Source organism: Lissotriton vulgaris, chromosome 9, assembly GCF_964263255.1.
Source record: "Lissotriton vulgaris chromosome 9, aLisVul1.2, whole genome shotgun sequence".
In the NCBI taxonomy this organism is placed as follows: domain Eukaryota; kingdom Metazoa; phylum Chordata; class Amphibia; order Caudata; family Salamandridae; genus Lissotriton; species Lissotriton vulgaris.
Genome location: NC_141697.1, coordinates 1184125980 through 1184136926, shown reverse-complemented (window position 1 = coordinate 1184136926; position 10947 = coordinate 1184125980).

The following is a 10947-nucleotide window of genomic DNA, read 5'->3' as shown; positions in this document are numbered from 1 at the left end:
CATGTGGAGGAGGCTGCACAGGAGGTGGTGTCCTCACATGACCGGTACAATCAGGGAGAACGGCGCGGGGCAGGGAGAGGAGGGCAAAGCAGTGGAAGCAGGCAATATTCAAGGGGGCGGGCCTTGAGGTCCCAGGCACAAGTATCATGGGATAGCGAAGGATGTGAGGTTTTGGGGATCTGGAGGAGGCAGAGGTAAGCAAGGGAGGGGTGGTGGGAGAGGGCAAATAGTCAGTCGGCTATGGGGAGGTTGGGGGAGACAAAGGGGGCCTTGGGGGCAGGGCCGGACTGGGAACCACAACCGGCTCTGGCAAAGTGCTCGGCCGGCCACCTCTCCCCACTCGGGGTGGGGGTTGGAGGTGCCGCCGAGCTCTTTGCCGGGGCCGTTTTCGGGCGATTTTGGTACAGGGTCGATTTTGCTGCAAAAACGGCCCTGTAACAAAAACGGCCCCCAGGGGCCCAAAAACAGCCCCCACCCATGCGGCGCACCGGGGGATTGCCCGGTGCCTGCTATGGCCAGTCCGGCCCTGCTTGTGGGGGGGGGGGTCGGAGATTCACTGGGGGGGTGGGGGGAGTCAGGGGCCACAAGTGTCGATGTGGAGAGGGAGTGCGAGAGGTTAGAGGAGAGGCCAGAGCCAGGTTTGAGGAGCAGTTTCCCTCAGTGTCGTTGGCAGCAGTGGGGTGGCTAGACAGGGCCCCATGGGGTATACTGTCCCACTGGTCAGAGGTGGGAGGAGGTGGAGAAGCGGATCCCAAGCAGGAGGGAAGGGTGAGGATGGGGGACAGTTTGAGGTCGAAGATGGAGGTCGGGTAGTAGGCCCCACCACAGCTTTGTTGGTGGCCATGTTGGAATGGAATAAGGAGGGGGAGGAAGGAGCAATGGGGTGAGGTAATGGAACGGCAGGGATGGAAGGTCAGGGTATCTGCCAAGGTGTACTCATGTGGGGGGCAAGAGAACAGAGTGGCACGGCGGGGGATGATTTCAGCAGCAGAGCGTCAGGCTGATGACGAGGAGATGGTAGCGTCACAAGATCAGGGGTGAGGGCGGCGGGGGCGGCAGCTCTGGGTCCCAGATCAGGGCATGGAACAGTTAGGCAGGGACATTAACCCTTGCACCCAGGACCTAACCGTTATTTTAAAGGCTCGTCATGACAGAGGGCTTGCAGACTTGGGAGAGCTTTATGCGGCTCCATCGCCCAACAGGAAGAGATGGCAGGGTCTAACATGGCTAGCCGGATGCCGACAACACTTCCATAAGAAGATCTGGTGTGGCCTCGGTAGTCTAGCAACCCGGAAGGGTCATTGCGGCCCCTGGGAGGGAGGGCGACCATGCGGGACCACAGCTGGCATGGGGGCAGCTAGAAGGGCATATCATGGCCCCTTGGCGCCCTTCAGTTGATGCGAAGGGGCCTACTGCCTTGGACTCAATGCAGATGGATGCGAAGGTCAGGTTACCCACTGGCTTGTGGGAGGGTGTTGACCCTCATTATTAGTTGGATTATGATGAGAGGAGCCTTGAAGAAGGTAAAATGGTGGAGGATGAGCCCTAAGGGGCAGAGGAATGCCGATGTGGCAAAGCTTTGCATGTGGACGGAGGGGGTTCAACTAATGTTGTACATAGTGTGTTACAGGAGTGTTGTGCAAATTGGGAGACCCAGCACATGGTGAAGGTGGATGTGGAACCCTTGCAGCTAGTTAGGTGGCTATATCTGGTGTGGAGGCAAACCTTAATGCCAGGTAAGGGTGCTAGTGAAGGAGGGGGGAATGGGTGGAGGACAAGAAGAAGGCTTCCATTGGGGGGAGGCAGGGAATAACAGGAACAGAAGGGATGTCCGACTGAGGAAATGTTTGCACGTAAAAGATGCTTGGTGGGGACAAAGGCACAGCTGTCAGCAGCAGCAATCACTGTGGGTGAGTACAAAAAGGGATTGTAGCAAGGGGGGCAACACTGGCGGGCGTCAGATCAAGAGGCCCAAGCCACACTGGTTATGCCGTAGGAGAAAGTTGAAGATAACGGAGCACAGTATGAGAAGGAAGCCCAGGACGGGTGGCAGGGGGAGTAAAGAATTTAAGATTTAGAAGCTCCCTTTTATGTGGGTGATGAAATCCCTGGGTGCTCATTTAATACTGGGTACTAAGGAGAACATTTGGAAGGGGGAGTTTGTGGAGATGTTGAAGCTTCTTCACAGGGAACAGTGAGCGAGAGGGTCCCAGGAAGGAAGGGTATGAGCTGTCCAAGTGCCCAAGGTGCCAGCAACCATAGAGAACTGGACAGCGGCATTCTTAATTTTCATGAGCGTATACTTTGAAAAGTGCCCAGAGCGGTGGGTGTCCATATTGAAATATATGTACACGATCAGGAGGGCTCAGATCACATACAGGGGACAGGCTTGGGTGCAATACGATGAGGAGTTTTGCATGCGTTTATCATGGAACCCGCACCACCTGTTTATGTAACTGCGCTGACTTCAAATTCTACACCCACCGATGTGACCTTGGACCCTCGTAACACAGCCTGAAACCCTCCTGAAAATCTGCACTCAACAATTCTGTGTCATCTCTTTTGAAAAATTGGGCCAACCGTAACCAAGCACTCCACCTTAATTGACCTATGAGCCCTTGTCCATGTCCACAAGGGACCCACGCCCTCCTCAGTTCCCTGCTGCCTGATTACCCTAAGGCCTGCTGGCAGGCCTCACTTCGAGCATTGACGAAGCTTCCTTCCGGACATGGCAAGTGTTATACTAACCCAAATGGACCCTTGTTCTTCTTTGGCGCAATACCAATGCATGAGTTGATAGTTTGAACCATTGGTATGGTGCCAAAAAAGCACAAGGGTCCAATCGACTTAGTTGAACACTTGCCATGGCCGGAAGGGAGCTTGGTCAATGATTCCATATCGGAGGAGGTATCATTGGTATCTTACTCCTCAGTAGATGTGGCAATGGCATTGTTGGATCATCAGTCATGGGACCCTGTTGGCTAAGTGCGATATAAAATCAGGTTTTAGGCTGTTGCCTGTGCACCCGGAGGATTTCCAGTTGCTGGTGATACAGTTTCACAGGGCCCTGGTATGTGGACAAGGCTCTCCCCATGGGGTGCTACATATCCTGCGCGCTTTTCGAGCGCTTCAGTTCCTTTTTACAGTGGGTTTTCAAGTGGCAGATGGGGTGGGCCACAGTGACACACTACCTGGACAATTTATTTTTTGTGGGTCAACCCTGTTCTGTGGACTGTCAGCAACAGTTGGCAAGTTTTCAAGAGCTCATGGGGGACACTGAGGTACAGCAGGCACTGGAAAAAACAGTAGGACCCCACACAGGGCTTTCATTTCTGGGCATTGAGCTAGATTCAGTATCCATGGAAGTGTGCCTACCGGTGGACAAAAACATCTATATGCAGCTATTGCTAGACTTCATGCTAGAAAAATAAAAGGTAACTGTCAGGGAGGTGAAAGTTCTGCTCAGCCATCTCAACTGTGCGTGTAGGGTAGTGAGGAAATGGAGGTATATTTGAAGGTGGCTAGGCTTGTAACTAGTGGGGCTATCACTGCCACATCACCGCATCAGATTGTCGGCATGTGTGAAAGAGGATCTACATATGTGGCACACGTTTTTGGTTGATTTCAAAGGCATCTCGGTTGTGGCCCCGCAGTACTGTGACTGGGATGTACAGATACTCTCCGATTGCATGGGAGGTCTGGCTTTCATCTTGTACTGGCAGGACAGGTGGTGTGCAGAAGAGTGGCCGGTGGAATGGAATCAGTAGGGCAGGAGCATCGCTTTTCTGGAATTGTTCCCCTGGTAGTGGCTGTGGTGCTCTGGGGTAAGGACCAGACGCACAGGAAGATATTGTTTCGAATTGACAATATGGCTGTGGTGCATGTGGTCAATAAACAGTCTGCAAGGGCCTAGCAGGTGCTCAAACTGTGGAGAGTTTTTGTGATGGGTTGCTTGAGACATGATGTGGTTTTCAGGGCTAGACACATGCAATGGGTGGACATTGATATTGCAAATGCTCTCTATCGTTCACAGTGGATGAGGTTCAATGGGCTCAACAAGGAAGCAGACAAAGTCAAGACACCGATGCCAGCAGAAAAGTGGAGCATAGGTGAGAAAGGATGCTTTAGTTGGTGGTAGGGTCTCTGACAGAATCTACCAGGAAGTCATATGCGCAGACTTGGCAGGAGTTTCCAGTCAGCAGGGCGAGTCGGAGGTTGGAGATTTGGAACAGGGAAGAGGACATGGTGCATTATATGCTACCGTTGATTGAGAAGGATTTATCTAGAATCAGGATCACAGGGAAGCTGGCAGGGATTGCGTTTATGGGCAAGCTCCTGTGGGGCTATGCTCCATTGGCCTGGGACCTGGGGAAGAGCATACTTGAGGGGTTGGCGAGAGAATGGGTTTATCAATCCCTAATGCGGAAGTCCTTGTCAAGGCAACTTTTCAGCAAAGTGGTGGGCGTCCTACCAGCCATATGCAGCAGCAGGGAAGAAACTATTTTGTTCTCAATAGTAATGCCATGGATGTTTTTTGAGGCTATAAGGGAGTCTGAAATGTTGGGGCGAGGTGGGGGTTACAGGGTTAGTCTGAGGGGATGTTGATGGTATGGAGGACAGCTTAGAGCTGTGCATTCGCCATTCTAAGCAGATAAAAACGGCCAGAGGGAAGACATTAGTGTTGCAGCCATTCCTAGTTCAGGGCCCATGTCCAGTGAGGTGGGTCACAAAACTTATTTCAGCACGTGAATGGCACGGGTGATGCCTTTTCAGATCTTTTGGGTTGTGAGAAAAGCATTGACAGCATTTGGGGAACTACCATGGGATTATGAGACCCATTCTTTCAGGATCGGAGTGGCTACGGAAGTGGCAGAGCAGTGATGAGGTAGCGGCAGGATCATGCAACTGGGTCGGTGGTTGTCAGATTACTTTTGTTGATATGGGAGGTTGAGACAGGGGGGATGTTAATAGTGCACGTTTTCTTTGTATCTCATATTTCAGGTGCAATGGCTGCTCCGTAGTCAGTTGAGATATTCATTTGGATAGTAGGACATTCTTTTGTTAAATGGGAGGAGCGGTATAAAGTCCAGAAAGGTAAAGGGTGCCAATCTTGGGCTTGATCATTGGCCGTTTAAAGTTACATGGCATGGAAAAGGTGGTATGCTGTGGAACGAACTATTGCACTGTTTGAGTATGTTCTTGAGAATGCACACATGTCCGGATATTTTGCTGCTCCACTTGGGGGAAAAGAACATGGTGGAGAGTGAGGAACTGGCTTTGTTGAAGGGGATCTCTTGAAGTTTGGGAGACGGTGGGCGGACATTTTCGTCATATGGACAGTCTTTATCCCAAAGAGGCAATGGAAGAGGGGGACAGGCCCACAGCCATTGATAAGGCCTGGTGCAAGATTAATCGAGATATGCTTTTTTTCTGTAGGGACAAGGGATTTGGCCAGGTAGAGCACTCAGAATTGAAATACGACACCCTGGAATTTTTTAGAGGGGACGATGTTCACTTTCCTCACTACGGGATGGAGCTCTACCAGATGCAAGTGAAAGAGATGCTGGAGAAGGGACTCAATGTGAGGCGGGGGAACAGAGATTACTGGGGGAGGGTCAGAAAGTCAGTGCCTTTCTGAGTGGTGGCTGCCAGTTTAAATTGTCATTTTGCTAGATTAAGATGATTATTGTGAACATAGGCGAATCAGGGCAATGGGGGTGGCAATGAAGTTACATCAGGAGGAAGTAAGAAATTAAAAGTTAGGGTTTAGGCTACTTAGATGTTAATAGATGTAGGTTAAAGTGCTAAGGGAGTAAGGTCAACAGTTTATTTAAAGGATAGGATTTACAAAGTTGCAGGTTAAAAGGTGTAAGGGGGATTGTTAGGGGAGGGGATAATGCTGTAGGTGATTTGTTGTACACTGAGGTTTAGTTTTGTAAGGCTAAGGCCCAGGGTGAAATTTGTGATGTGCACCTGTTTTCAATAAAGTGACCTTTTTCATACACTAAGACAGCAAGTATGTGGTCTGTGCTGGTCCCCTTTTTGCCAATTAAATGCAGAATTTGTCATAACCTACTTACCGCCTTCTTACAGAATGCTCTGATATGTCATGACTTTTACAGAAATTATAGCCACTGTTGGTTAGTCTGGAACAGTGCTTAACTTGTAAAAAAGTGTCAGTGCCCTTCTTATGAGGCCACCGCAACTTGCACCACTTATTGCCTCTGCCAGCGATGCCAATGACAATACCAACACAACTACTAACCATTGTACTACTACAAGTGTGATAATTCAGACTATTCCAGGTCACCCAAAGTTATAAGAATGATGTGGAATAGTCTAAATTGTCATTTTTAATGTGTATTAATTTAATAAAAACTGTTCTACTCATCTCAAAATAAAACAGACAGCGCTACCATGTGGTGCACTGTCATTAGTGCTGGTGTCTTACACGTAACTACAGCAGTGAATTCTTGGAACAACTGCCTAGTACAGACTGAACACAACAAGTCAGCTAACTAAAAAAGTAATTTACATCAAGAGGATCTCGCTTTAGAAGCTATTGGCTTTGATGATGGTTTTAGCAATGCAGCAGAGACTAAAGAATTAATAAGCACTGGCAAAGCTAATAGGTCTTGTCTATGCAAGAACACTTGACTTTGCCAATGTGTTTTAGCCATGTTGAACACCAGCATGGCTAAATGTTAGTGGCATAGAGGAGGGTGGTGTGAAGTGGGGTAGAGTGGAATGGCGAAGAGTAGAGTTGAGTGTTGTAGAGTGAAGTGGCAGAGAGTGCCGTGTATTGGAGTGGCATAGTGTGGAGTTCTGTAGAGTGGCATACACTAAACTGGCATAGAGCAAAGTGGATTGGTGTAGAGTAAATTGGCATAGAGTATTGCAGAGTATATTGGCGTAGAGTGCAGGCGCATTTAATTCAGCGGCGTACAATGCAGCACAGTAGAATGCAGTGGCATAGATTAGAGTGGTGCATAGTAGAGTATCATGGCGTAGAGTATAATAGAGTGAAGTGGCATAGAGTATAGTGGTGCAGTGTGGAGAGGCCTAAAGTTGAGTGATGCAGGGGGCAGTGGCACATCTCTCCTTGTTGTCTCTTCCCCTTTCCTCCCTTTCTCACCTTCCCTGTTCCCTCCCCTCTACGCTCCATTTATTTTGCCCTCCATGTTATTTAAATGTTTCCCATTGAGACCTAGCTATTTGGCCAAAGTCTGTTGAGGCTACCTGATAGCTATAGAGGAGATGGGTTTTGGGACTTCCCCCTCCACAGTCACCTACCCAGCGGGTGTTCGGGCAGACTTTCGTTCGTCTTTATGCCGTATCTCCCTCCCATCCTGTTTTTCTGCGAACCTCTTCCCTCAACACTTGAGACCGAACTACTTTGTCTGATGCCATATGGAGCTACCTGGTTTAGCTATAGGGGAGATGGACCGTGGATTCCCTACTTGGTCGTCACCTACCCAGTCGGTCTTTAGACAGACTTCCTCTCGTCTCTACGGTTGTCTCTTCCCTTATCCTCACTTTCTCACCTCCCTAACCCCCACTTCTTTTTTCTCTCCTCTCCCTCCTCTCCTAATGTACTGCTGATTGTTTGATGTAATGTGTAATTGTTGATCTTTTTCTGTTATACTGTTAAACCACATTGTTGCACTTCTTTTCGTCCCTCCTGTCTCCTCCCGCATCCTCCCTCTATTTATGTCTCTACTTCTCCCCTCTCTCAATGTATTGAGACTGAACTTTTTTGTCTGATGCCTGATGGAGCTACCTGGTTTAGCTATAGGGGATATGGGCCGTGGATTCCCTCCTTAGTCATCACCTACCCAGTCGGTCTTTAGACAGACCTCTTTTTGTCTCTCCGTGTTGTCTCTTCCCTTATCCTCCCTTTCTCACCTCCCCTGCCCCCTCCACTACTTTTCTCTCTCCTTTCTCTCCTCTCCTAATTGTATTGCCTGTTGTTTGGGGATTTATTGTGTCATTGTTGAACTTTTTTTGTTACATTGTTGATTTTCAGTTATATTGTTGATTCTCATGTAAAGCGCTCTGATACCTCCGGGTCTACCCAGCGCTATATAAAACTCTTTAAATAAAATAAATAAATAAAAGGGTAGAGTCGAGTGGCATAGACTGCAGTTGCATAAAGTGGTGCAGAGGAGAGGAGGATAGAGTGGTGCAGAGAAGAGTATAGAGCTATACAGTGCAGTGGCATAGAGGGGAATAATGCAGGGTAGAGTGGAGTACAGTTCAGTGGCAGAGAGTGCTGTGTTGCAAAGTAGAGTGTCAGAGTGCAGTAGTGTTGGGTTAAGTAGCATAGAGGCAGTGGCACAGAGTGCAGTGATGCAGAGTAGAGTGCAGTTGTGTGGAGTGCATTGGTGTGCAGTGCCTAAGAGTAGAGTACCGTGGCGTGGCGTTCAGTGGCATAAGGTGGAGGTAAGTAGAGTAGATTGTTTTAGAATAGAGTGGAGTGCTGTAGAGTGGAATTGGGTGTAATGGCATAGATTAGAGTGGTGTAGAGTACAGTGGCATAGACTGCAGTGATGCAGAGTAGATTAGAGTGGTGTAAAGTGGATCAGCATGGAGTGCAGGGGCATAGAGTTGAATGTTACAGTAGCAAAGTGCATTGGCGTAGAGTGTATTGGCAAAGAGTGCTGTGGCATAGAGTGGAGTAGAGTGGGGTAGAGTATTCATGGTGTGGGAGCACACTGCCATTACAGACAAGAGATTTTCAGTTGAAATGACCATTACGTTTGCACAGTTTTATTAATAAAATTATACAGTGCACAGACAAAAATGTGTAGAAATTGCATCACCAAGTGTAATGATTTGTTTTGCTCACATTAAAGTATTTGTTTCCAACATACTTAAAAAAATGTGCTTCATTTGTGTTCCTAATTCTGATATATTCTGAAATACTTGCACAGCTCATTTAAATGTTGTCATGTGCTAGAAAACAACCCTTTCCTACCCCCAGTATCCAGCAAGGTTGTCTCATAAAGCCACTCACTTTGAAGTCAGAGAAAGAAAAGTAAACAAGCACCCTTGGAAGACAGCGCCTGACAGTTTATCGCGGTCTTTGAATGCACAGCAAATTTGATGAGATAAGAACAAGATTTACAGACCTGTTTACAGAGAGAGGGCACTCAAAAGAATACTGTAAATAAGGTTTTAGCAAGGGAAGGTACAAACTCAAGCTGGACAGCATAAAACACACAAAGCCGACAAATGGAAAGGAAGAAAACATGAGTTACAAACCACAAAGCCAATGGCAAGCAACGGGCAGAATGCATTCCTAGGTCAACTTTCTAAATGTCCCGAAGATGTCTTTGGCGAACCAGTAATCCTACGACTAAGTGGGAAAACTAGAGTCACTGCTCCTCTTTCTGCCGTCCATTGGCTTCCCATACGCACACATTGTCTATTCAAGGTCCTTGGTTTCTGTCACAAGGCATTATACAGCCCGCCTCAGACTGTTTCATGGAATTTATTTTCTCTTTTTACACCCCTGGGCACTGTCTTAGCTCCAGCACCTTGCTAATTTTCCCAAATTCAGGAAAGTACATATAGGCGGTCGCTCTTTCCCGGTGGTCGCCCCTCAAGCTAGGAATGCTGTTCATTTGCCCATTTGTGCAGAAAAGTATCTTCTCCCATTCTTTAGGCTTCTCAAAACTCACTTTTTTTCTTCCTGACCCCCTGTGACACCATTCTGTCAGCGCCAGGATGGCACACGTTGGAGTATTTGCGCATTTTACTTCAATAAATCAACAGTGGCGCCATCTTGGAGTAGGACCTTCTCAATTGTTTTTGATATGTATCCTTGCGATTGATACTACCGTTCATAATTAGTCTTATAACACTAAATCTAACAGTAACTTCGAAGAATATGGTAAGTACAAGTTGCCAGCAATGAAAATTGTTGGCACATTCTGTTGCTCCCCTGGGCCCTACAATCACTTCTGCTTGTTTCTGCTGTAACATCACAATGTCTGTCCCTTAATTTCCAATAATTGTATGTATATGCCAAATTTGATTTCATAGTTTACTCGCACTACATGTCACTTTCCTCACTACAGCAGCGCTTCTCTTATGCCACATATCAATGGCTCTACATACTTCAATAGGGTCTCACTCATAACACATATCTTATGCCTTATAAACCAGCAGGGTCTCACTCATACTACGTATCGGAGCCCTCACATCAGCAGGACTTCTCACATACTGCACATCAGTGGTGTCACTCTTTACAAGGGTCTCACGTATACACCATATCCTTGGCCTCATGTACCAGCAGGGTCTCACTTCAGCAGGGCTCCACTCATACTGCATATCGATGGCGTTATACACTTTAGCAGGGTCTCATTACACATCACTGACCTCATGCCCTCCAACAGGGTCTCACTTATAATCCATATATCTTTGGCCACACATAACAGGAGGGTCTCATACTACATATCACTGGCCTCCTACACTTCAGCAGGGTCTCCTTATACCCCATACATACCATCAGGGCCCCACTCATACTACATATCACTGGCCCCATATGTTCCAGCAGGGTCTCACTTATAACCCATATCTTTGGCCTCATAGTCCAGCATGGTCTCACTCATACTACATATAAATGGCCTCCTACACTCTAGCAGGGTATCCATTATATCCCATATCCTTGGCCACATATACCAGGAGGGTCTCATACTACATATCACTGGCCTCATATACTCCAGAAGGGTCTCACTTATACCCAATACATACCATGAGGGTCTCGTACTACATATCACTGGCCTCATACACCCCAGAAGGGTCTCACTTATACCCCATATGTTCGGCCACATATACCCGAAGAGTTTCACTCATACTACATATCACTGGTCTCCTACGCCCCAGCCAGCAGTGTCTCCATTAAACACTATGGGGCAGATTTACAAGCCCCTTGCACCACTT